A 27,222-nucleotide genomic window follows, 5' to 3' on the forward strand; every position below is an offset into this window, starting at 1 on the left:
TGTGTGTGTGTGTGTGTGTGTTCACATTTAGGTATTACAGTGCACATTTCTGCACACTTTTCAGAGAATTTGTGTGTATGTATGCGGTGTGCAAGACCACGTGCAGGTTTCATTAACATAGCTGCAGCCGGATACGTGTGGTCTACAAACCACAGGAGAGGTTTTATCACCCACTCTTTTTCTCTTAGTTAATTCTGACACTTGCTTGCACTGCAGCACACACCAGTCACAGATGTAGGTGAGATAATCAACTTGTTACAGTCAACAAAAAGCCAAAACCTTAACTGAACAAACAATGTGAGGTGAGAGGATGGATAGTCAGTTTCATCTCTGTGGGCCAGTAGAGAGGCCCAGTGCTTAGCCTAGCTTAGCACAAACACTGGCAGCAGGTAGAGACTGCTGTCACAATTCTGTGGCTTAACAAGCAAACCTGATAAGACACCAGGCTTTATTCACCACCAACATTTTTGTTTGATGGTTCCCCCTGGCTTCCTTACAGGAAGAGACCGGAGCCAGATGATAAAGATTATATGTGATCCTGTCAGACAGAGAGGAATCTCGATGATTGTTCAGGCCCCAAAACTTATTCAATGGGAAATTAAAGTGAACTGGATGTTAAAGGTGTTAACACTTACCTTCAGATGTGGTTTTGATGACACATATTATAACACATTTCATCTTTAGCATAGTGAGGCCTGACATCTCCATCTGGAGAGATGAAGCTTTATATATAGGCCTATATATGTATATATATATATACATACATACACACACACACTACATTATAATTGCAACAATCCAAAACAACAACATATACTGTCCAGAATATTCTCCAGAATAACCTCAAAGGTACTGCATGCTCAAAAAATATGCTGAAAGCATAACATGGCAAACTGAAGCCCAACAAGCAACAACATATGGGCATACTGACCTGAATGTAACATTCTTTAGTAATACTAACACAATGTAGTGTCCAACTTTACGCTTGTAAAGGTTAACTAAACAATGTTAATCGGCCTGCTGCAAACTGTAGTGACCCATTTAGCTATCGCTGTTGAAACTTTGTCTCATGTAGAGTTGTTCAGGCATCTCTGTTGCAAACTATCCAGCTTGGTCTGAGAGGGGGGAGGAAGGATTTCTGCATCAGCTGTGTACTCGGCCAGCAGGTGATATTTGAGACTCGACGTACTCCGGTACTCAGTTCACATCGACAGTAAATGCAAATAACTTTGTTCTTGTGGAAAGAACCATTCTGGCAGGGCTTTGAAGCTCAACTTGTCATTCAAAAGACCTTTTCTTTATCCATTTCTGCTCAAGGAGGTTTGTTTCTGCTGCCATCCACAACATTACTGCTGCATAACATGTGTGCGTTAATCGTGCGTAAAAACTTTGCGTTAATGCATTATTATCGCGTTAACTTTGACAGACCTAATATATATATATATTATATTTTGATTGATCTATATTATTGGCCCATCACAGATGGATCAGTATGGGCGTACGTTGTCCTATATGCACCAGTATTGTTTTTTACTGAATATAATGCAGACAACGATGCTTAGGGTAATTTATCATTTTCAAATCTTATTGTTTCAGTGCATTGACGTCATTTTAGACACTAACGTTTATTGCTAAACTGTAGAGCAGCCATCCCCAATTAGCGGCCCGTGGGCAACATCTGATTTGCTTAAAGCACAGCAAAAGGATGTTGGGGTGAGTGACTTTTGGATCAACATGGTTCCACAAGCTCGATTTAAAAACACCAGAGCTGTTGCAATACTATTTACTTCAAAACTGTTAAATGTCATACAACAATAAAATAAACAAAATAATTGAAATAATTTTAAAAAATTTAAATAAAACCAAATTATATTGTTTGCCACAAGAAAAGCAAATATTTGTTGTTTACGGCCTGATATTATTTGGTACACACATTTTAAACGTGCTTAACCCTCTAGGCGCCAGAGTTTATTTAGGAAAATATTCCGTTTGGATTGTAAGATTTCAAAAGGCTGTAGCTTGGAAGTGGTGAGAGATAAATTCATAGTGTAAATGAGAAAAATATTCATAATGACCTAAAGTTTGTGATGGGAGTAAATGTATTCATCTAATTTGCATATTGTGACGTCACCAGGTGGCAGCCATATTGGATTACATAACTTTCAGTAAAACTGATTTTTGAACATATTTACACAGAAAAAAAAAAATTTATACTGTCATCTCATCCTCAAAATAAAGGAACAGGAGTGTGATTGGAGTAAATTTACTAATCTAATTTGAAAATCACCAGGTAAAATTCAGTAAAACGGAATTCTGAACATATTTACACAGTAGATTTTTTTTCATTTCATTTCATTTTTTCATAGATTTTTTTCATCCTCTCTTCCTCAGAGTAAATGAACAGGAATCTGATAGGAGTAAATTTCCTAATCAACAGGTAAAATTCTATTTTTATAGGTTTTTTTTTGTTTTTGTTTTTGGTTTTTTTGGTCTTTTTTAGATTTTTTTGGGGGTGGGGACTTGAACTTATACACATCTATCAAGATGGCATTGTTTGGGGTTTTTCAGTGTGTGGTATCTTTCGTTGCAAGGCACGGCACACAGACCTACTCCACACTGACTGCACCTGAACTGTGTCTGGCGTCGCCCCTTAGGACGGGTGCGATCCGAGCAAACTACGCAATCCGGACGATCATCCGCGTTGCGGAGCCAGTGACGTTCAGTGAGCCGCTGTGGCAGTTCTCCCCCTTCCACTGAAGGCCTTCCTCCCTTCTTGCCTTCCTTCTTGGAGTAACCCTCTAGTAAAGCAGTCACAATGTCCTGGATGAAGGCCTTCAGTGGTTTGTGTGGGCCAGGACTACACCGACTGTAGATGATGTGGGCATTGACCACACTGATGCTAAGAACCGTGTTGATAATGCGGTTGTACCATTTCCTGGATCGGTGTGGAAAGAGGTATGTTTTCATACGCTGATCAGCCGTATCAACTCCCCCCATAAAGGAGTTGTAACTGTCAACGCACTCTGGTTTCTTGATGTCACGAAAACCAGTCGCATTTGCCTTTGAACGAATGCGTTTCTGAACGCATGTGTTCCCGTGAACTGATGTCAGCATGGTGAGACGCTTTGTGTCATGCCACGCACAAGCCAGCAATTTGCCATGCCGCATGAACACAGGCTCATCTCCCCTTTTCGAAGGCAACTGAGCTGGTTTCAGGCCCCGTGGCATCCCTCGCCTGTTGCAGTTCACTGTCCCACACAGTCCCGTTCCGTTAGCTGCTAACTCGTTAGCTAAGGCTGGCGAAGTGTAGTAACTATCCATATACACCTCATGCCCTTTTCCAACGTATGGAGCCATCAGCTTACGGACAATAAAATGGGTCGCACCGAGATGATCATCCTCATCTGCTGTGTGTCCTGTATACATGGACCACTGTAAAACATAGCCTGAGCTAGCTTCACTCAATACAAATGCCTTGTAGCCATATTTATCTGGTTTTTTGGGATTGTACAGTTTCAAGGTTGACCTCCCCTTGAATGCGATGGTCATTTCATCCAGGGAAAGTTCCTTGAGTGGACCATACATGGCTGAAAAACGGGGGATGACCATATCGAGTACTGGGCGCACTTTGAATAATTTGTCATAGCCTGGCTGACCCCTCTCAACTTGCTCATCATTATTTGCAAAGTGGAGGAAAGAAAGGATGACCTCAAATCTGTTCCTTGTCATCACTTTGCCAAAGCCAGGTGTGTAACATGGCCAAAATCCTGCCCAGTAGTCCTCAATCTCAGGTTTTTCAACAAGCCCCATGCACAAATGAAGTGACATAAAGGCTTTCATCTCAGGGATGGTGACATCATACCAGCCATGATATCTGGAGTTTGGCTGAAGTTGGTGTGTGTCAATGTACTGGTGAGCATATCTATTGGTTTCATTTGTGATGAGGTTCCAGAAATCCTCATCCAAAAACAGAGACAGGAAATCACATGCACTAGCATCTGTGAGATCCTTGTCTCCACGATACCCCACAGGCTCATCAAAGTCCCTGATCCATTTTTGGAACACCTCCTCACTTCTCAAATACTCCCAGCCATCATCATCATTTACAGCCCTATTTTGATGACCCCCTCTGCCGCCCCCACGTCCCCTCCTTGCCCGATTTCTCCCACGACCGCGACGGAGAATACTCTCGCCGTGATCAGTATGTGATGCTTGTGTGACAGTGTCTGCAGCTGCAGCATCGTCAGAGTCACTCGTCTCTGACGAGCGATCGTCATCAGAGGGCAAATCGTCCCCTTCTGAATCGCGATCAGCAAAGATCTGTGCAAGCACCTCATCTGCACTGTAAAGTCCTCTGGGCATTTTGTTTTTATTGAAAAAATCGCTATCTGTCTCGCTATCTATCCAACACGCTCCTGTCACCGCTCCGCTCCGCTACTCTCTCCGCTACTCTCTCCGCTCCCGCTCAGGCGCTCCCGCTCCGACAGCGGGTGTCAGGTTTCAAACTTTTTTTTCTCGGATATTTTGCATAGAAACACACCCCCAAATGACGTCAGGATTGAAGCTGAATCTATTGGCTATCTATTGGTAGCAAGCAGTAACAGCACAAGGCAGTAGATTTAAAGATATGGGCTGTTTTAATGTGCAATGTTGCCTGTCGCAATAATGCGACTTTGGCGCCTAGAGGGTTAACTAATAATATTTTGTGCTCTTATGTTATCTAATTTTAAAAGAGACATGCTGATAATCTCTCTCTCTCTGTCTGTCTCTCTAAGTGTGTGTGTGTGTTTGCTGGTTCTGATGTCCTCCAGTCTGACTGTTTTCACACAGTCTCACTTGGCTCTTCTTGAGGTGAATGTGGTTGTAGAAATGCTGCTGACAGCTGTCTGTGTGGAAAGCTGGAAGCCATTTGGACATTTTGCTGAGGGGTACACTGTTTAACAATCAGCATCTCATTTCTTATTCTTTTGCCATTTTTCTGTTGCCTTTTTTTACTTTCTGGGGTAAGGACAGTCGTGAGCTACCTGAAGTCATTTTGGTTTGGATGGTGGTTTATTTTCCTTCCTGTTTTGATATCTTTGTGAATACAGAGAGCACTTGTATGTTGTTTATGTTTTGTTTCGATAAAAATCAATAAAATCTATTATAAAGAAAACAAAAAAAACAATCAGCATCAATGTTACTGATATTGGTATGCAGAAATATTCCAGGTCTGTGTAGAAAAGTTATCAGTTATCTTTGACTGAGGATACTCTTTTTCCTCTTGTGCACCACTTGCTGTAGTTTTTTGTTGTTGATCAAACTGGTCATATTATGTTGATCCAAATATTCTCCAGGGGCATTCAAATAAATAAATTGTTGATATTGGACTTATTGTTACGGTTAACAGGGACCGAACCCAAATGCAAGACAGAACTCAGAAAAGCAGTTGAAGTTAAATATTTATTTGTGACACGGTGAATAAATGTGCAGGGGGGAGGTGTGTTGGAGAATCCTGGAATCCCACGTGGTTTGGTAAAGGTGGCAAGTGAATAGGTGTCTCTTTGTTTTGCGTCCCCACGTGTAATGGCGGACCTGCGTCATCATGCGGTCTGCGTCCAACTGGGAGATTTGTTCAGAGGGCGAGGAACTCACGGCTGGGACTGGCGACAGTCAAGCAGGCAGGAAAGGCAGGCAGGCAGGCAGGCTGAAGCAAACACTCTTGCTGATAGTACGATCTGGCGATGAGTGGCTGGAAATCCAGAGGCTTTATGGAGTGGGCCTGATTATGGAAACGTGTTACACCTGGTGCTACCTGCAAGAGAGGGTTGGCCACGCCCACACACAGAGAACACAGACAGGGGAGAGAAACAGGAGGATCAGACAGACAACCGAGGAGAGGGAGGGACTGCTATGACGTGAGTCACGACAGTACCCCCCCTCAATGACCGCCTCCAGGAGGTCTCCCAGGCTTGTCTGGGTGTCTCATAAATCTCCCAGAGGAGTGAGGGGTCCAGGATGAGGCCCCTAGCAATCCAGCTCTGCTCTTCAGGGCCATACCCCTCCCAATCCGCCAGATATTGGTAGCCCCTACCTCTGCAACGGACGTCCATAATCCACCGGACAGAGAAGGCAGGGTGACCATCAATGAGCCGGGGGGGTGGAGGGGCGACGGTAGGAGGGCATAGGTTGCTGGTAGAGACCAGCTTCAGCTGGGAGACATGGAATGTAGGATGTATCCTGAGGGACTGAGGAAGTTTCAGGCGAATGGCAGCAGGATTAATGACACTTTCTACTTCGAATGGCCCAATAAAACGGGGAGACAGTTTTTGGATTCGACATTGAGTGGGATGTCCTTAGTGTTAAGCCAAACCTTTTGACCAGACTTGTACACTGGAGCAGGAATCCGCCGCCGGTCAGCCAACCTCTGATTCTGTTCACGAGTGCGCAGGAGAGCCGCTCTGGATTCCTTCCAGATCCTGCGCAGGTTGTGCTTGACTGATGGCACGGCGATTTCAATCTCCTGAGAGGGGAAGAGAGGTGGTAAGTAGCCAAGCGAAGCTTCGAAAGGTGTCATACCTGTGGCAAATGAAGTCAGGGAGTTGTGGGAGTATTCAACCCAGGTGAGATGGGAACTCCACGAAGCTGGGGTGCGGGCACAGATGCATCTCAAGACGGTTTTCAGGTCCTGATTTGCCCTTTCGGTCTGGCCGTTGGACTGGGGATGATGACCAGAGAAAAGGCTGACGGTGGCTCCCAGCGCCTGGCAAAACTCTTTCCATACTTGAGAGGTGAATTGAGGGCCTCTGTCAGAGACAATGGCTGTGTCCAAATTCAGGGGCTGCAGCCTTCAAGGCCGCGGCCTTAGCGGTCCACGAAGGCCGCGGCCTTCGGAGAGACCTTGAAGGCTACATCCACCGTTGTTAAATGGGACGGTCTAGCCTTCGGAGTATTTCCTGGTTGCGTCACCAGGTGTTCATGCATTAAAGTCTGTTTTGGTTCAAATCTATCAAACGTGTACATTTATTTGTGTGTGTACAATGTGTCAAATCTGAACTGAATTATCAACATTACAAAATAAACATGAACCCATTGGTGAATAACAACTATGTTTACCATAGCATTACCAGCTTCACGTATTTTAACTGAAAGTTAAACTTTGGAGGTTTTATAGTCTCTTGAAGTTTAACATATCTGGCGTTGGATGTTCAAATGAGTAAAAACCGAGTATAAACCCATTACTTAAATTTAAATGTCATGTCTGCGCCACTTGATGTCGCCATTTTCTCTTGCTTCCTCTTCTGTTTCGGGACTGAGCAGCGGTGCGCAAAGGATCTTGGGATATGTGAGGCCGCGAAGGATAGTAGCGGTGCGTCCTCCTAAACGAGGGTGGGGAAGGCTGCATTTGTGGGCTGCATGTGGCGCAGCCTTCGAATTTGGACAGCCTTCGCGCAGCGTTGTGACGTAATTGGCCTTCAAATGCGCCCTTCCTGGGCTGCAGCCCCTGAATTTGGACACGGCCAATGTCCAAGGGTATCCCATGAATCCAGAAAACATGGTTGACCATCAGCTCAGCAGTCTCTGCAGCTGAGGGTAGTTTGGCAAGGGCCACGAAATGCACAGCCTTGGAAAAACAGTCCACAATAGTTAATATGGTCTCTTTACCTTCAGATGGGGGTAGTCCAGTCACGAAGTCCAGAGCTATGTGAGACCATGGGCGGTCGGCCACTGGGAGAGGATGCAGGAGACCAGCTGGAGGGCGATGAGTAGTTTTGCCACGAGCGCAGATAGTACAGGCCCTCACATACTCATGTGTGTCAGCAGCGATGGATGGCCACCAGAAATGGTGTTGAATCAGGAGCAGGGTGCGGAAGACTCCAGGGTGACAGGCGAAGCATGAAGTGTGTCCCCACTTCAGAACCTGAGGACGGACAGGGACAGGTACAAACAGATGACCCCGGGGACCACCACCAGGATCTGGGTTACTCTGAAGAGCTGTCCTTACCAAGGACTCAATCTCCCATGTAAGAGAGCCCACCCGGCATGACAAGGGGAGGATAGTATCAGGAGCTACGGGCCTGTCAGTGTCTGGGTTAAACTGTCTGGAGAGAGCGTCAGGTTTAATGTTTTTGCTACTGGGTCTATAGGTGAGGTTGCAGTTAAAACGACCAAAAAAGAGGGCCCAACGTGCTTGGTGGGAGTTTAACTGTTTAGCTGTCTGAATGTATGCCAAGTTTTTGTGATCTGTCCATACCATAAACGGTGAATCTGCTCCCTCCAGCCAGTGGCGCCACTCTTCCAGGGCTAGCTTCACTGCTAGCAACTCTCTGTTGCCGACGTCGTAGTTCCGCTCTGCAGGTGAAAGCTTCTTGGAAAAAAAGGCACAGGGGTGAAGCTTGTCGTCTCCTTCAGCTCTTTGCGACAGGACAGCTCCCACACTAAGATCCGAGGCGTCTACTTCGACGATGAATTGGCGAGATGGATCAGGCTGCACCAGTATGGGAGCTGAGGAAAAGTGTCTCTTCAACTCGCAGAACGCCTCCTCAGCCACAGGAGACCAAACAAATGGGACAGACAGAGAGGTTAGTTTTGAGAGGGGGGCTACTACCTGGCTGTAGTTCCTCACGAACCATCTGTAGAAATTAGCGAAGCCCAAGAATCTCTGGAGCTGCTTCCGTGAGTTAGGCTGCGGCCACTCCTCGGCTGCCTGGATCTTGGCAGGGTCGGTCCGCACCTGTCCACACTCCAGAATGTAACCTAGGAAGGTCACTGAGGAAGCATGAAACTCACACTTTTCATACTTTACAAACAATTTATTCTCCAACAACCTCTGGAGGACCTGCCGCACATGCACAATGTGCTCCTCGAGGTTGTGGGAGAAAATCAGGATATCATCAAGGTAGACAAAAACAGAGTGGTTCAAAAAAATCTCTCAGCACATCATTAACAAGAGCTTGAAAAACTGCTGGGGCGTTAGTTAGGCCAAATGGCATTACAAGGTACTCGAAGTGACCTAACGGGGTGTTAAAAGCAGTTTTCCACTCGTCCCCTTCTCTGATGTGGACCAAGTGGTAGGCGTTAGTAAGTCCAGCTTAGTGAAAATGGTAGCACCATGGAGAGGCTCAAAGGCAGAGTTGATCAGAGGCAAAGGATACTTGTTTTTAACTGTAATATTGTTCAAGCCACGAAAGTCAATACAAGGTCTCAGACTTTTGTCTTTTTTCTCCACAAAGAAAAATCCAGCTCCTAGTGGAGAGGAAGAGGGTCGGATGATACCTGAGTCCAGTGATTCAGTGATGTACCTTTCCATGGCTTCACGTTCCGGGGCTGAGAGGTTGTAGAGCCGGCTGGTAGGAAGGGAGGCTCCAGGCAGCAGGTCGATGGCACAGTCGTATGGTCTGTGAGGAGGTAAGACATGGCCCTGTGTTTGCTGAAGACCTCAGCTAGGTTGTGATAAACTGGAGGCACAGAGGAGACGTCAGGAAGCTCTGGTGGAGCACCACAGTTTTTTAAGGAACATGGAGGCTGAGCTGATTTGAGACAGAAGGAATGGCAGAAAGAGCTCCAACTAACAATCTTGCCAGTGGCCCAGTCAATCACAGGGTTATGAATCTGCAGCCACGGAAGGCCGAGCACTAGGGGAGCATGAGAAGAAGGCATTACATGGAAAGATATCTTTTTTCTGTGGTTGCCAGCCAACAGGAGAGGTAACTGCTGGGTTTGCTCGGAGATGAGAGCTAATAAATCTCCATTGAGGGCATTTACTTTGAGTGGAGGGTCAATGAGTTCAGTGGCTATCTGACTGTGTTTAACAAAATTTGAATTTAAGTAGGTTGGAGTCAGAGCCTGAATCGACTAGAGCCTTAAGTCTATAAGTATTTCCATTAAGGAAAATACTAGCATCTATGTTTATGCATCTTCAGGGCAAACAGGGTAATACTGTGCTACTCACCAGAACCCTGTCTGTGACTGGTGAGGCCTCGGGTTTAACCGTAGGGGACATGCTGCTAGTCGATGTCAAGGTTCTCCACAATAGATACACAGGCCTTCTTTAAATCTTCTGTTCTGCTCGGTGGGGGCGAGTCGATTCCGGCCCAACTGTATGGGTTTGTCGGCCCGTGGAGGTGGAATGGAGGAGCTGGTGTTGGAGGTCTTGGTCTCAGGAAACTGGTAGGAAAATCCAGTTGCAGCAGCAGTACCAGGGGAACCAGTTTGGGAGCCCTGCAATCTCTCCCTATGTCTTTCTCTCAACCTGTTGTCAACCTTGATGGCTAATGCTACTAGCTCCTGCAAGTCTTTAGTCTCAGCTCTCCCCACTATGCCATCTTTAATGGCCTCGTTTAACCCCTTCATGAAAATACTCTGTAGAGCCCTATCATCCCGCCCCAGTTCAGCTGCTAACGTACGGAATTCAATAGAGTAGTTGGTGACGCTAAGGGAACCCTGCCGAAGGCTAAGTAGCTGATTGCTCGTCTCTACTCGCTACAGGGTGGTCAAACACCGAGGACATATCTGCTGAGAATTCATCAAAAAGGTAGCATTAGCTGTATGTGGGCTGTGCAAGAAAGCAGTACCCCAAGACCTAGCTCTCCCAGTTAATAAACCCAACACAAAGGCTATTTTGGCTCTGTCATTTATTTAGGTCAAGGGTTGCAATTCAAATACCAGAGAGCATTGAAATAATGACCTACAGTCACCTGAATTACCCTTGTAGCGTTTGGGTGCAGGAACAAAAGGTTCACGGGGATGAAAAGCGCCCACTGGTACTGCTGGAGGTGGGTTGAGAACCGGTGCCGGTGGAGGAGGAGTCTGCAGCTGTCTCTCCATCCGAGCGAGTCCGGAAGCCAGGTCCGACAAGGATTCCACGATCCCACGAAGAGACTGGTCATGCTGACCAAGCATAACCCCCTGGGTGGCCACAGCGTGGCGAAGGCTCTTGACCTGCAGAACTGGATCTGTGTCTGCTGGGTCCATGCTTGGGCCAGATCGTTCTGTTACGGTTAACAGGGACCGGACCCAAATGCAAGACACAGAACTCAGATAAGCAGTTAAAGTTAAATATTTATTTGTGACACGGTGAATAAATGTGCAGGGGGGAGGGGTGTTGGAGAATCCTGGAATCCCACATGGTTTGGTGAAGGTGGCAAGTGAATAGGTGTCTCTTTGTTTTGCGTCCCCACGTGTAATGGCGGACCCGCGTCACCATGCGGTCCGCGTCCAACTGGGAGATTTGTTCAGAGGGCGAGGAACTCACGGCTGGGACTGGCGACAGTCAAGCAAGCAGGAAAGGCAGGCAGGCAGGCAAGCTGGCAGGAGCGGCAGGCAGGCAAGCAGGTACAGCAGGCTGAAGCAAACACTCTTGCTGATAGTACGATCTGGCGATGAGTGGCTGGAAATCCAGAGGCTTTATGGAGTGGGTCTGATTGCGGAAACGAGTTACACCTAGTGCTACCTGCAAGAGAGGGTTGGCCACGCCCACACACAGAGAACACAGACAGGGGAGAGAAACAGGAGGATCAGACAGACATGGGAAAACAGACAACAGAGAAGAGGGAGGGGCTGCCATGACGTGAGTCATGACACTTATTTTCTTTCAAGTGTGCATTTTTTATCTTGTCTGTCCTTCAACACAGGCTATGACTACTACTATATCTGCTACTACAACCAACTACCACTGGTAGTACAAATCATTACAATAATGTAATGTTCCACCAGATCCATTTGCCCATTGACCGGCCAGTGCTGTGACTTTGGCAAGACATGCAAGAAATCTGGAACCAAGCATCTTTGAATGGCAGGTATTGCCATTTAGCACAATGTGTTGTTCATGCTGCACAGCAGCGTGTCAAGAACCAAATAAGAGATGCCAGGGCCCCAACCAATGGACTGTGACAACTGCTCAGCTCAACAGGCTTTGAGCTGGCACTGGGTGAGTAATGTACCTGAGGTCATTGAGCATCTGCCTTCTGAGCTCAGGTCAGCAAGTAGTGAATTGTGGTTGTATACAGCCATCGACAACCTTCAAGAGCCAACTTTGGGACTACAGTGGGACTGCCTCTAGGAGACACCTCGCCAAACTCTACAACCCATGAGGCTACATCGTGCCATACAACACAATGTGCAAGGTGCTCTTCCAAGAAGACCTGTGGAGGGCAACTGATTGTGTGTTTGTGTGCGTGTGTGTGACACAAAATTCAATTCAATATTTCAATAAACTAATGTTAAGAGAAATACATTTAACTGTTTTCCCCCAAAAAGTTTAATGATACCATAATGATACACTGTTCTAACATCACAATCCATAACACATTTGACACAAACAATATTTTTCACTGACCCATTTATGCCAAAAACATCAAAACTAGAGCTTCAGCTTGCACAACCATATCGTAACATTATTGTAATTGTTTATGTATATGTATGTATATTGTATATTGTATAGATATATACATATAGAGATTTTCATACATTGGTGGAGGACTGTGCTCTCCGAGGTCCCTTATAGAAGCATTCTGGCGACTCTGGAGCAGAACTGCTCAAAGCCACAGCAGAGCCCGTTCAAGTTCAGCTGAGCTCAATTCATTCTCAGTGCGGTTCAGCATGCCGAAAGAAATACAGCACTGAGAGCTCACAGATGTCCCTCTAACAGATACTTAAAGTGTAATTGAGTGTTTGGTGGATTCAGTACTGTAACTCAAGGGCACAGGTTAGGAAACCTTCAATATTATAGTGGTTAAGAGAGAGACGGGGGGTGGGGGGGTTAAAGAGCGCTTTTTCCAGGGTGGTCTTCCCCAACAGTCCAAACACAGAAGACAGAATTAGTAAAAAGCATACCGACTTTAGCTGGGTGGCTCCAGAGCACTCTCTCTCTCTCTCTTTCTCTCACACACACGCACACACTAGACTACTGCAGACACATGCGCATAAACATAGATACATTTACACCCCACACTGACAAACACACACACACACACACACTCACAGATACTCTTACACTGTGCGGTAATTGTATGTTTTTGGTTTTGTGCCGTGGAACATTTAGGCTGGCTGAGGGGCATAATAGTGGGTAGCAGGGCACTGCTGCATGGTAAGTCACCAGACGCTGGAAAATACCAGTTGGGTCCGTCTTTGTTTGTCTAAGTTGGGAAAAAAAGGAAAGCGTGGATGCTTGTGTGAGGCACCACATGATTGTGTCTGTGGCGTGAGGTGGTTGTATGTCTGTGTTTGTTTAATCTGCAGAAAAATAAGAAAAGAAAGGTAAGGGATTGTTGTGATGTTTGGTGCCTCTGTGTCTTGGAGGCTCTGTGTAGCTGTTTATCTGTATACATACTGAGTTATGTTTGTGGTGTTTTTATTCTGGGATTTGTCATTGCAGGGCTCAAGGTGGCATGATGTCTGGAAAACTATTGTGTGATGTGACTAAACCTTGATACAGACTCTGATGCATTATTCCATTCAAAAGTGTATTTACGGTACTCAGTATTAGAGCCAGACCAATACTTGATTGTTGGGTGTGATGCCAATATCGATATCGATATTAGAGAGTAAAAATGTCAAATATTAAATATATTTTCCATTCAAATGTGTTCATCAAACACACTGATAAAGATATGTGATGGAGAGGCAGGATATTTTACAGTTTAACAATAAACTTTACTGTCCAAAATTACGTCAGAGTACTCAAATAATAAACTTCAGTGGCAGTTAAAAGGATAGGTTCATTCAAAAAGTAAAATTCAATCTTTATCTCCTGCCCCCATGCAGACAGAAAGTCAGGTGAAGTTTTGTAGTGGCAAAACAGCATTGCAGCATTCTCATAAACAACTGAAGTAGCTGGAGACTTGTTTTAAAATGAAAAAAACAAAAAACAAAACTCAAATGGCTCCATACAGCTAATCCAAGTCTCCAGAAGTGAGAGATCCCAAACTGATTTGAAAATATGTTATTTACACCCTTTTGTAAGCTGAAATCTTCACTGTAGCTGCTAAGATAAAATTGTTAGCGTGCATCCCTTCCGAAGCAAGCCCCCAGGACAAGCGCCAGGCGCCAAACCGTGTACTTACCAGTCCCTCCAGAAAAACACGATTATGCAATCGCGTAATTCAACGCATAATCAGCCAAAGTCCGCACATTTATGCGGGGGCCGCATTTTTTCAAAGACGTCGCACTTTGGCCGCATAAATCACAGATTTCCGCGCAAAATGTGCGAAATATGCGGGGCTTGCATGATTTCAAAATCCCAGCATTTTTGTTGCAAAAAAGTCACATATATCTTCGCAGAAAGTTGAAAAATGTTGCGTTTACTTCACACAAGAGCAGCCATTTTCCTCCTGTTGCCTTGGGAACGTTATGAAGTGACATCATCATCGTCGATGTCAACGTCAACGTTTTGTAAGTTTGAGCCATGTGTTTACTAAGGTCTGAAATAAAACAAGATGAGAACTTAATTATTCCCAGCACTTTCTGTGATGTAGTATGCTTGCTTATCATAGGAAGTTATTAGAAATGACTCTTTACATTAAGGTAGTAGCCTAGTGAGCCTAGTAACAGAGTGTTGGGGGAATCACTTTTTTTTTTCTTATTCATCAAACCGCAGTTTTTGTAAGTTCCCGCAATTTTTGCAAATTCCCGCAATTTCATTGCATAAAATTGCATAAATATCCTGCATATTCCATCGGATTTTTTAAGAAAATGTGCCGCATAATCAAGGATTTTTGCCCGCAACAATCACAATCACAAGAGTTTTTCCCATAAGCTAACTTTAGAAAAAGAAGCGAGGAAACGGTGGATACATTTTTGTGAGCGTCAACAAGTCTCCAGCTACTTCAGTTGTTTAGGAGAATGCTGCAACACTGTTTTTCTGTGAAGCTCCAGAAATTTTATGTCAACTACAAAACTTCACCCGACTTTCCATCAGCATGGGGGGAAACTTATCCTTTAAGAATTATGATTCATAAATTATAGCCTTTTCTGCATTAGAATTTCTAAACCAAATGTTTTCATATCGGTGCATATCGGACAACATGCACGCAGATACTGGTACATCTATGATAAGCTGATATATTTTCTCCATACATACAGTTCTGCCTCCATTACCTGCTTTATCTCTGGTCTCTAATAAAAAGGATGAGTAAAGTCTTTTTATAGTTGCAGCGACTGCCAGTTGAACCTCATCTGCTTTAACTCATAGCTGACATCTAATGCCACAACTATTAGTACCTGCTGCTTTCAAGTCGTCTGACTGATATTTTTCTGTCTTGCTTTTGTTTTTGAATACTCTTGACAGATTTTCTTTCCTACTGTCTGCTTATTTCTAAATCACTAGAGTGAGACATCCACTAATTGAAATGTTGGTGGTTTGATTCTCAAAGACTGTTAAATTTGTGAATGGCTGGGCAAAGAAATGTTGTGTATGTATCAATGTCAGGTGTAATACAAATAAAGCTTATTATCATTTTATTTTCACGCTCAGTTTACTAGTTTTCTCATAAAAATAGGGGGTGGAATAAAAGGAGATCGCACAATTTTACGTTATTTGCCATTTTAGTGAGGAGGAATTGGCTTTACCAAATGATATGCTCGGGTGAAAAACTCCAGCTTACATGTACCATAAACACTGCTGACTAACTCATTAGAAAATTAGGTACTAAAAATACCTCCAGTAGCTAGTCAAGACATGCAGAGAAACAGACATGAAGAGTGACGAGGCTCCAGTAGCAGTCTTGTTTAAAGTGGTCTGTGTTCCTCACACCGCTCCATTAGGCTGCCCTTCTCCTTTCATGAAGGCTGTAGACGACCTGTTTTATTGGTAGGGGGTAATTACTCGCACACACAGACTCTCCGGTGTTAACACACACACACAAACACCATCGTACACACAGCCGTGCAGTCTGCCTTGATACTGCTTGTAATTAGGTGGTATTCTCTACAGGGGTGGTGGCACACAGCAGCCTCTGAACTACAGAGGAAAAAAGCCTCAGTCTTATATTAACCCACTCATCCCCAGCTCTGTTTGACGCTTTCACACACATCAAACAATGATCAGGACGTTCTTTTATTTGCCTACCATATGCATCATTATCATTATTATTGCTTTCTTCCTCCTCCTGTCTGCTATCTGTATCTGACACTGTCTGGATACAGGGATGACTGGTGTTACTTTTCCTGTCGGTGTGATGCCACTTTTTACCAGGGGTCTGACAGATTAGACTGAAGTTTTTTGTGTACTTCTTGAATATTTTTACAAATCAGTAATTTTACTTTGACTTAAGTTCTTTTTATTTATTTTTTATTATTTTATTTAACAAGTATTAAACTTAGCTGTATTTCAAGTTTCAATATGTCACAGAAGGCAATGCATGTGAGAAAGAAAGGAACCAAATCAGCAGCTGGAGAGCAGATCAGACAGGAGACACTTTGGAAAACATACATTTTGAATGTGTTTGTTGGCAGAGGGTCAGGGGTTGCGAGGGGTACGAGGGCCCTCATCCACCCGGGGCCAAGCGTTTTGTAACCAGTACAACAATGCACAATACTGCACTACAATTAAAGAAGGGCTTTATCTTAATCAAAGCGCACAGCACAGCACAAATGTCACTGCTAGTTTCAGACCAACGCAGTGTTCATTTTCACGCCCAGCACCAACGTTGTGTGAATAGCAAATGTGCCTGCGCCCATCTGCGCACCCCTGGGCGGGTTGATCTTAAAGTGAGGTGTGATCAGGCGCACTGATGGCGGATTGCAATCTTGAGGCAGCAGAAACACTGGCATACACTCTGATTTTATGATCAGAGAGGCTGCTTTCAGTTATTTCCATGAACACATGGAAACGCTGTAACGAATGTGGCACATTTAATCAGTAAAACTAAATATTGTAGTTATAAACTTTCCAGAGGAAACAGAATTTAACTTTTATCTTCTGAAATAAACAAGTTTAGACAGCCTCACAGGATTTATCACAACAGCTGCTTTACACAAACTATTTTACTGTATAAATCTGAACTGTGTGTGTGACCTTTAAATGTGTAGAAGAACACAGAACATTAGATACACATATCGTCTCTGCTGCTGGAGGATCGCTGCAGGTAATGTCATTAATATTTTCTTCATTAAAGGTGTATTTCACCCTCCTGCATCCCACCTGTTATTCATCAGAATGATCATTTTTATGACCCGTCCCGCCTGTTCTACAGACTGAGATCCCAGCATCATTATTACACACAGAGGGACGCAGCAGTGCTCCTCCTCCTCCTCAGTTAAATATCAGTTTATTTTCTCATATGCAGTCAAACAGAGTTGTTGATGGGACAGATGATTATGAGATTTCAGAGGGTCCAGCAGCTGAGGACCACATCCCTGTCCCGCAGTAAAGACAAGTGCCACTGTTTAATAGCAATGCTCCAGGTCCTGGTGCACCTGGCTCTTAAAGGGAATGGGAGAAGACACTCTGATTGGTTTAATTTACCCACCCATAACTAATTCAGTCTAAATACAACCCCTTTGCACCGTGCGCCTCACTTTGTGCCCAGATTATCAACCGTTTAACTAGCAAAATGGACTTGGACACAGCCTGAATATGCTTGTACAGTGCGATTTAGACCAAGTGCTATAGACTGTTTAAATAGGGCCCGTGATCTCACAACCTCCTGGTTGTGTCATGGTGCCACCGTGACAGCCGGGTCGCCTTGTCCTGTTTCTGTGTTTTTCCCTGTCTACCTTCTCCCCCTCCCCCTGCTTCAGCGCCAGATTATTCCGTCCCGTGCGGTGATTACATTGTGCCTCAGAATTGTGTTCCTGTCTGTTGGCTTGCCCTACAGAAACCGTCAACGCCATTCCACTCTGTTCCTGCTCGCCAGCTCCTCCAAGTTCCTCCTTGCCGGCTCTGGTCTACACCGTCTGCCTACCTGCCTGCCCCCCTGCCTTCCTACCTGCCTGCCTGTCTACCTGCCAGCCTGGTCACCTCACTCTCGCTACCACTGTCGTGTCTTGACTTCTTCTTCTTTGTTTGTTCAAAAAGGTTTTTCAGAGTTTCAAAAAGTCACCAATAAATAAGGAAATAATCTCCAGGATTCCTCAAAAGCTGAGTGCAGTAATGTTTAAAGGAATAGTTCACTCTAGAACGAAGAATGGCGTCTGAGACGAAAAGGTCCATAAAACTACACGAGCAGTATGGAGGAATATTACAAAGTTTTTGTGTAGTTTTATGGACCTTTTTGTCTTGGATGCCAGTGATGCCCGTTATATGGATTTTTGCTGCAGGAGGGTACCCCCGCGGGTCTCCAGCTGCACTTTGAGGAATAAGAAACTACACCGGACTTCTCATCAGCATGAGGGTGAGTCGATAATGACTGAATTTCGTTCTAGAGTGAACTATTCCTTTAATTGTCGACAATTAAATCATGAGATCTCACAGACAAAAGCCCATGAAAAAAGACCCAAATTCTCAATACAAAATATACTACTTATATTCACTAAGGTGGGGGTGGGGCACCATGGTTTGTCTAATCCTTGCTCTTTCCTTTGTCTATGTATCAAATTTTGCTGACTCGGGTATTTCCCTGCACGAGGCTAAACATGTGCCCACCCATGCCAACATTGGTCAAGACAACCTCCTCACTGGGCACATGCTTTGAAGATCCTATGCAGCTGGTATCCTGGACTTCCCCTGCATGTCTTATCTACTGTGCTGCCACTTTGCGGCCTTGAACTATCTGTGAATGCTCCTCCACTGCCCTACTGACTGCATTTCTTTTAAAATAATAGCAGTGCTTTAAAAGTGATAAAAGTGTTGTATACAGCATTTAATTACAGGATCTTTTTCTTGTATATTTGGTTACATTTTCACTTGTGGATTATTCAACTGATGAGTGCACATTCAATCAACTGATGCAGAATAATACATATTTCAACCATCCATTATAACTTCTTCACACTTGATTCTTCTTTTTGACGACACAGCAATTATTACCAGTTGTCATTTACCACCAACTACTTACTTGTGGTTATATTATACCACACCACCTGAACTGAATTCTGCAAAAATAAATCTTTTGCTACCTGAAAAGTACTGTCTCCAATCTCTGCATTTGGGTACGCAGAAAACCTGAACACAACAGAATAATCTGGCCACAAAGACCCAGCGGAGATGGAACACCTGAAGAACGGCATCACCTCTCAAGGAGTCATGCTTGGACACCATGAGCAAACCCTCTGGGAGGTTATGGAAGCTCTCTGTGGACTAACCACCAGCATCACACAACTGGGAGGCCGCATGGACCAAAATATGGTCTCAACTAAACTACGCTACTGCTGATCCATCGCCACCACCTGCTGCCTCACCACCTGCTCCTGTGGCTCTCCCCTCCTCCACTCGTGAGCCATACATTCCCATCCCGGCTAGGTTCTCCGGTGAGTTAGGTCGCTGTGAACAATTTTTACATCAATGTTCCCAAGTGTTTGACCAACAGCCCAGCACCTATGCCACTGATAAATCAAAGATTGCTTTTGTTCAGAGCCTATTATGTGATAGAGCAGCCAAGTGGGTGGTAGCTGCCTCCAAGTCCCAGGCCCCCTTTTGTCATTCATTTCACCTATTTTCCGCCGAGCTGCTTAAGATATTCGATCTCCCTGTACAAGGGAAGGAGATTTCTAAGTGGTTGCTCTCCCTCAAACAAGGGGCAGATTCAGTAGCTAATTTCGCAATTAATTTCAGAATGTTAGCTGCAGAGAGTTGGTGGGATGAGGTTGCACTGCAGGGGGTGTTCTCACAGGGATTAGCTGATAATATACAGGATGAATTAGCGGCCCGTGATGAGACCTCCTCCTTAGAAGAGTTAATTTCACTTTCCATTTGTCTAGACAACAGGCTGAGAGAGAGACGGAGAGAAAGGGCCACTAAATTTCCCCCCGTCACCCCTCAGTCCAGACCTCCTACGTTTGTGCCTCCTAGTCCAGTTACCACACCTCCACCTTTGGCCAACCCTGCTGAGGAGCCCATGCAGCTTGGGTGTATGCACCTTCCCCCAGCAGAACGCCAACACAGGCTTCAGGACGGACTCTGCCTGTACTGTGGTGAGACTGGACATATTATCTCGCTCTGCCCCACTCGACCAAAAGCCCGGAACCACCACGTCTACTACTTCCCCCTCTTGGATCCAGCTCCAGGGCACCCTCTCTTGGTCCCTACAGACTCTCCCCGTGCAGGTGTTCGTCGACTCAGGTTCAGACGACAACTTCATTGACACTGACATGGTAAATCAAGCCCACATTCCTCCACTCCCCCTCTCTGCACCAAAAGAGGTTTTTGCTCTTGACGGCAGGTTATTAGCTTAACTCTTAACTCTGACTCTCCTCCTGTCTGGCAACCACAGTGAGAAGATTCAACTATTCATTATTCCCTCACCTCAATCACCTGTAGTTCTTGGTCTTCCATGGCTAAGATTACATAACCCCCAGATTGACAGAAGACTGCGTACTTTCATTACTGCCCCACCGACCTTATGACTGTGCTATAGACCTGCTTCCTGGTGCCACTCTCCCATCAAGCCGTCTCTACAATCTCTCTCATCCAGAACGGGATGCCATGGAGGTCTACATCCGGGACTCCCTAGCTGCTGGTCTTCTCCGTCCGTCCTCTTCACCTGTGGGGGCGGGGTTTTTCTTTGTGGAGAAAAAAGGATGGATCGCTGAGGCCCTGTATAGACTACAGAGGGTTAAACGTATGCGTAACATATGGTACGAGAGACGAGTGGAAGATGGCTTTCAATACACCTTTGGGCCACTTTGAGTATCTAGTCATACCATTCGGCCTCACCACAGCCTGGTTTCCAAGCCCTCGTGAACGACGTCCTCCGGGACATGCTGAATTGCTATGTTTTTGTATATCTGGATGATATACTCATCTTTTCCCGGACCCTTGAGGAGCATATTCAGCATGTTCGGACGGTGCTACGAAGGCTATTGGAGAATAAACTATTTGTTAAGGCTGAAAAATGTCTTCCACTCGACCTCACTGGATTTCCTGGGGTTCGTCACAGAACAGGGGCAGTTGAGAACGGATCCATCTAAAGTGCAGGCGGTGACCAACTGGCTGTTCCCGGAAAGCCGAAAGCAACTCCAACGCTTCCTGGGATTTGATAACTTTTATCGCCGTTTTATTCGTGACTACAGCTGGGTGGCTGCTCCGCTTACTCGGCTCACCTCCACCAAGCTCCCCTAGCTTTGGACACCTGAAGCAGAGGGGGCATTTGCCCACTTAAAAAAACTGTTCTCCACAGCCCTGTTCCTCACACATCCGGACCCTTGTCTGCAGTTCGTGGTGGAGTTGGCCTCGGACACCAGAGTTGGAGTGGTTTCATCACAGCGAACCCCCTCAGATCAAAAGCTACATCCCTGTGCCTTTTTCTCTCTGCGTTTTTCTCTTCATCTCCCCCACTGAGAGAAATTATGATGTGGGTAATCGAGAGCTGTTGGCTATCATCCTCGCCCTCCAAGAGTTGAGACACTGGTTGGAAGGAGCAGCTCACCCCTTCCTCATTTGGACCGATCATCAAAACCTCACCTACCTACGCTCGGTCAAGCGACTAAATTCCTGCCAGGCTCGCTGGGCGCTGTTCCTGGGACGTTTCCACTACGTCCTCACCTACCGTCCAGGCTCCAGGAACACCAAGCCCGATGCCCTCTCTCGTCAGTTCTCCATCTCCAATGAGGAGGACGCGGGCGAGCCCATCATACCCCCCAGGTGTGTGGTTGCTGCAGCCAGGTGGGATATTCAGTGGTCCATCAAAGTGGCGAAGTGCACACAACCTCCCCCGAATGACTGTCCTCCCGGTCGGATGTTTGTCCCGGACACCATCAGGTCCCAGGTGCTCCAGTGGGGGCATTCCTCTAAGGTGGCGTGTCACCCGAGTTTTCAGAGGACTCTGTCTCTCATCCGACAGCGTTTTCGGTGGCCCACATTGTACGCTGACACAAAGGCGTTCGTCTCTGCCTGCTCCATCTGTGCCCGCAGCAAAGCCTCCCACCGTGCACCTGCCGGATTTCTCCGATCACTGCCTGTTCCCCACCGACCCTGGTCACATATCGCTGTTGACTTTGTCACGGGCCTGCCTCCCTCCAAAGGTAACTCGGCGATACTCACCATTGTGGACAGGTTCTCTAAGGCTGTTCATTTTGTTTCCCTACCCAAATTCCCCTCAGCCTTAGAGACCGCGAACCTCCTTGTCCTGCATGTGTTCAAACTTCCTGGGATCCCTGTGGACATTGTGTCAGACCGGGGGCCGCAGTTTGTCTCGCAGGTTTGGAGGGCTTTCTGTCAAGCTATCGGGGCGTCGGTCAGCCTCACCTCTGGTAATCACCCACAGTCGAACGGAGCGGGCGAACCGCCTGGCTGACAGGCACCACACACCGGCTCCTGCCTACACCCCGGGTCAAAGAGTGTGGCTTTCCTCTAAGGACCTTCCTCTTCAGACGGACTCCCGTAAACTGGCTCCCAGGTATATCGAGAAAGGATGATAAATCATGTGGTGGCTCGCCTCAAACTCCTGGCGTCACTAAAAGTACACCCCTCCTTTCATGTGTTTCTGCTGAAACCCGTCTCTTCCAGCCCGTTGAGCCCTCCAGCCGAGCTCGTGAGCACGAGATACTTTCTTGTGCTCACAAGAAAGTATCTCGTGCTCACAAGAAACGTTTAAGTTTTTTTTCTTGACATGTCCAAATTATGCGCAACAATAGGACTCACAATGAGGAGTGTAATAATTATTCCATAAACACCTTTCAGTTGTAAAAATATCAGCCAACACAAACCTTAAATCAATATTTCCCCATTGAGTGCTGTGCCATCATTCCCTGTCCTGGAGTGCAGCGGAGGGGATTGGACTCTTTGGTAACTAACTGGAATAATTATTACACTTCACTATAAACACAAATACGAGGCTATTACAAATACGAGGTTTATAAAAACGCTCACAAGAAAAGTTTCGTGAGCATGTTTTCATAATTCAAACCAGCAGTGTTACTCGTGTACTTGCACTTCCGTATTTGCACTTGTAGTGAAGTGTAATAATTATTCCAGAAACACCTTTCAGTTTTAAAAAATATCTGTCAACTCAAATCTTAAATCAATATTTCCCCATTGAGAGCTGTGCCATCATCACACTCCCTGTTCTGGGGCGCAGCAGAGGCCGGAACTCTTTGGTAACTAACTGATCCAGTAATCATAATGATCGATCGTAGAAATCCAAGATTAAATCAAAAAGCATTAAAGAATAAATAGCCTACTGTGCATGTTTCACCAAGTACGATTTTAGTTTTCATGTAGTTGTTGTGTGTGAAATCGCTGCAGTGGACACGACTGTCAGCTGTGCTCGGTGACTGGGGACAGTGCGGTCTCCGCCGCACACTCTGCCTTCTCCAGTCAGCTCATCTGGATCATCCTCACCACCTGCGAATATGGATTGTATGATTTATGAAAGCCTGTGAATAAAGTCAGTGACAGCTCTCACAGAATTGTTACACTCCATATCCTCATGTGAGTCCTGATCATGATGCAATCCGAGTTCACTGTAACTACACTTCAATGAATAAATAGTGTTCACCTATCAATCTTCCATTTTCAAACAATATCCCTGGCTGAGGGATACCACTGATTGTTGTGCATAATTTGGGCATGTGAAGAAAAAAAACGTGCACACGAGAAACGTTTGGTTTTTTTCCCCCATGTCCCTTAAGGGGCTCCGTAGAATTACATGTTATAAACTGTAAAATATATATATATACATATATATATACATATATATATATATATATATAGCATGTTTTACAGTCAAAATCAGTTAAGTCAGTTATCAGTTTTACAATATTTTTACAGTGATATTATTGTTAATAAATAAGGTTCATCTCTGGTAATTAAGGGTATTTATTAGTTACTTTATGAAACAGCCCAGTCTATAAGTCTATTTAAGTTGGTGAACTTAAAAGTCAGTTGTTTTCAGAACTTAAAGGTGCAGTTGGTAAGTCTTATAAAAGTAACTTTTTGTCATATTTGCTAAAACTGTCACTATGTAAAGACAGCATTACATAAAACTAGTAATCTGTAAAAAAAAACAAAAAAACATTCTCATTTAGCCCCACCTACTGCTCCTACTGCAATTTGCCAGAATCCACCGCGACCGAACAAAAAGAACCAATCAGAGCCAGGATGGTGTCTGATGGAGTGTCTGACAGCTGTCAATCACTGCTCACGCACACACTGCGGACAGCCCCCTCCCCCTTCCTCCTCAGCTCATGCTAGCGCTCGGTCAAGCTCATATCTCCGAGAACGGCTTCAGGAGCTTAGAGAAAGTACAACAACAACCATCAGCGAGGAAAAAACTACCGATACCTCCATTACCAACAACAGCATACACTGCAAAAACGAGTAAAAAGAGGAAGCCGCTTCCTCTTCCTCTCGACGGGGTAGTGCATGTGCAGTGTTGTAGTCGGGCTAATGTTAGCTTGTTTCCGATGCTAGGGCTAACGTTACTGGTTGGCGTTGTTTTATTAAAAAGTAGCAGAAAATATCTTTATGAAGTGACCTGGCAGTCTTATCGGTTTTGTTTTTGTCCTCATAATTATGTTAACGTTTCTGTGCGTTCACAGCTAAATGTTGTCATACGTGGTTTACTGGCCATTTAGGAATATTCACGACAGTTTTGGTTATAAAAAAAACATCGAAGTAACTTACTGAAATCAGTGTGTGCTGGGTTTTTACTGAATACATATTGCTGTAGATTACTTTTCATGTCGACATGATTTGTTTCTGCTCGTTTGTTGGCCAGCAATGTTGACTATTCACAACAGTAATGTCTAACGTCACGTGCACGCCAGCCTCCTGGGGAGGGACTTTGGAGGCAGGGCAGGAGTTCAGTGGAGAGGGAGAGATCTGAAAGTTGTACTTGTTCAAATTTAATGCTAAGTCTTCTCTCTCCTCAAAGTTACCGACTGCACTTTTAAATATTTGGATTACATGCTACATGCACCATTTGAGTACAGTTGCAAGGTGCTTAAAGTTTTCAGTTTTCCATCCATGGGATTAAGTTTAACTAAACTTTTTTTTTTTAAAAAAGTACACAAACACACTATTTTATGTTAACTAAACTTAATATTTATTACTCTCTTTGGTAATTGTTTTAATTACACACAAGTCAATCACATTGACTTGTGTGTCGCAAAAGCATGTGACTCAAAACTTGAACATTTTGTGGTAACTCATTGCCTCTGTCATGTCTCGCTCTGTGTTATAGTTTATGTCTTCCACTGTCTGTTTTATTTTGTAGTATTTACCTAAACTCTCGTTTCAGATCCCCTCTCCCTGCCCTTGTGGGTTCTCCCTCCACCGTGATTGTCTTCCCCCGCCCTGATTACATTCACCTGTTCCCTATTACCTGTTCCCTCTGGTGTATATATATACACCAGTACACCAGTCCCTGTGTTTCCCCTGTCCGTTGCCAGTTCGTCTTTTGTATCCGTACTGTGTTCCAGCCTTTTTTCCAGTGATTGAGTGTTTTTTGGTTTTTTGACTTCTCACTTCCAGATTTGTTTGCCTTTGTTGCCTGACTGACCACCTGTGTACCGAACCTTGCTAAGTAAAGACTTTTACTTAAATCCGAACTCTGTGTAAGTCGTGCTTTTGAGTCTATACGTTTGTTGTCACCCAGTCGTGATAGCCTCAGTAACATTGAGTACAACTAACTTAAAATGTCTAAAAGTTCTAAATGTCTGCTATTGAACAGTATTTTCTTGCTTCCTCCCATTTAAAACACTGCAGACAGAAAAATAATCATTCTTCAAAAAGTACATAAAATGTAGAGCTGCAACAATAATTAATCGAAGTAAGTATTAAATGAATTGCCAACTATTTTGATAATCAATTAATGGTTTTGAGCCCTTTTTAAAAAATTCCAATTTCTCTTATTCAAGCCTCTCTACTCTGGTAAACAGTGAAAGACATATTTCACCATTTTCTGATATTTTATGAACCAAACAAGTAATTGATAAATCGAGATACCAAACGACAGAAAAATTGATAATAAACATAATCTTTAGTTGTAGGCCCAATAAAATGCAATGTTCTTTTGGCTAGCTGGCTAAATCCTAAATAGAGCAACAGGGCAGCAACTTTGATTAAATTACAAAGGTGCAAACCGTTTATGAACCCTTTAACTCTAAAACTCTGAAATGTAACTGTATTACATTAACAAGTATAAAATGCACTGTGTACTTTGGTTCATCTTGCCCAACCCTCAACGGTCAAGTACAAGTGTTACATTAGTGTTACATTAGCGTTACATTAATAAGTACAAAGGCACATTGTGTAGTTTGGACCACCTGGCTGAAAATCTGCAGAGTAGAGCAGATAGATACTTTTTAAGGCATTATTTTAACAGAGGGAAAGCACTTTGAACTAGAGGGCAAATGTCTTCAATAGTGGCCCATCCCACACCCCCTTTCAGACAAATTTCTACACATGTATCATCAAATCATTCCTAAGAGTCTGCAACCTGGGTTTACCATCTTCCAGACCAAATAAAACCTTCTGAGTGAATTCAGAAGTGTTGGTCAGTCCTTTGGGATAGCTGAGGTGTAGTGCATAGATCAATCCAAACATTAACAGGAAGACATCACCAAGTCTGGGGAGGCTGACCAAGATGTCACTTTCAATGACGACAGGGATTTTCACAGGCTGGTAGTGAACTGGACTTGTGTCGTTGTCACTGATGACTGTCAGGAGGGCCACTGCAGCATCTCCAAGCTCTGGCTCATCACACTCATCCTGAATCAATGAAAGAGAGATAATAATCACAAACTAAGCTGTGGTTTCTACAAATATCAGAGTTCAATTTCATTCTTTTTTAAACCCATTTTTATGATTTTATTTTCAATTAAGAATTTGTTGACAAATCATCTTTCCTTCAATTAAGTACTGCAGGTCCAGCGCAAAGGTAAGTATATACTAGTCATGAACTAGATGATTCAATGAACTAGAAACATTATACTGTAATGTACTGTCATATGAACAGTTTTGTTTCAGTCAGATAGCAAGGTAAGGGATTAGGTACTTGTAACAGGTATTAACACGCACATCTAAGCAGGTGTTTGGTTGAAAAAAGGAGTACAAAGGCAGTTTAAAACACACACACACACACACACACACACACACACACACACACACAGACACACACTCTTCACCCCACAGGGCTGTGGAAT

Source organism: Pagrus major, chromosome 11 (genome assembly GCF_040436345.1).
Source record: "Pagrus major chromosome 11, Pma_NU_1.0".
Taxonomy (NCBI): domain Eukaryota; kingdom Metazoa; phylum Chordata; class Actinopteri; order Spariformes; family Sparidae; genus Pagrus; species Pagrus major.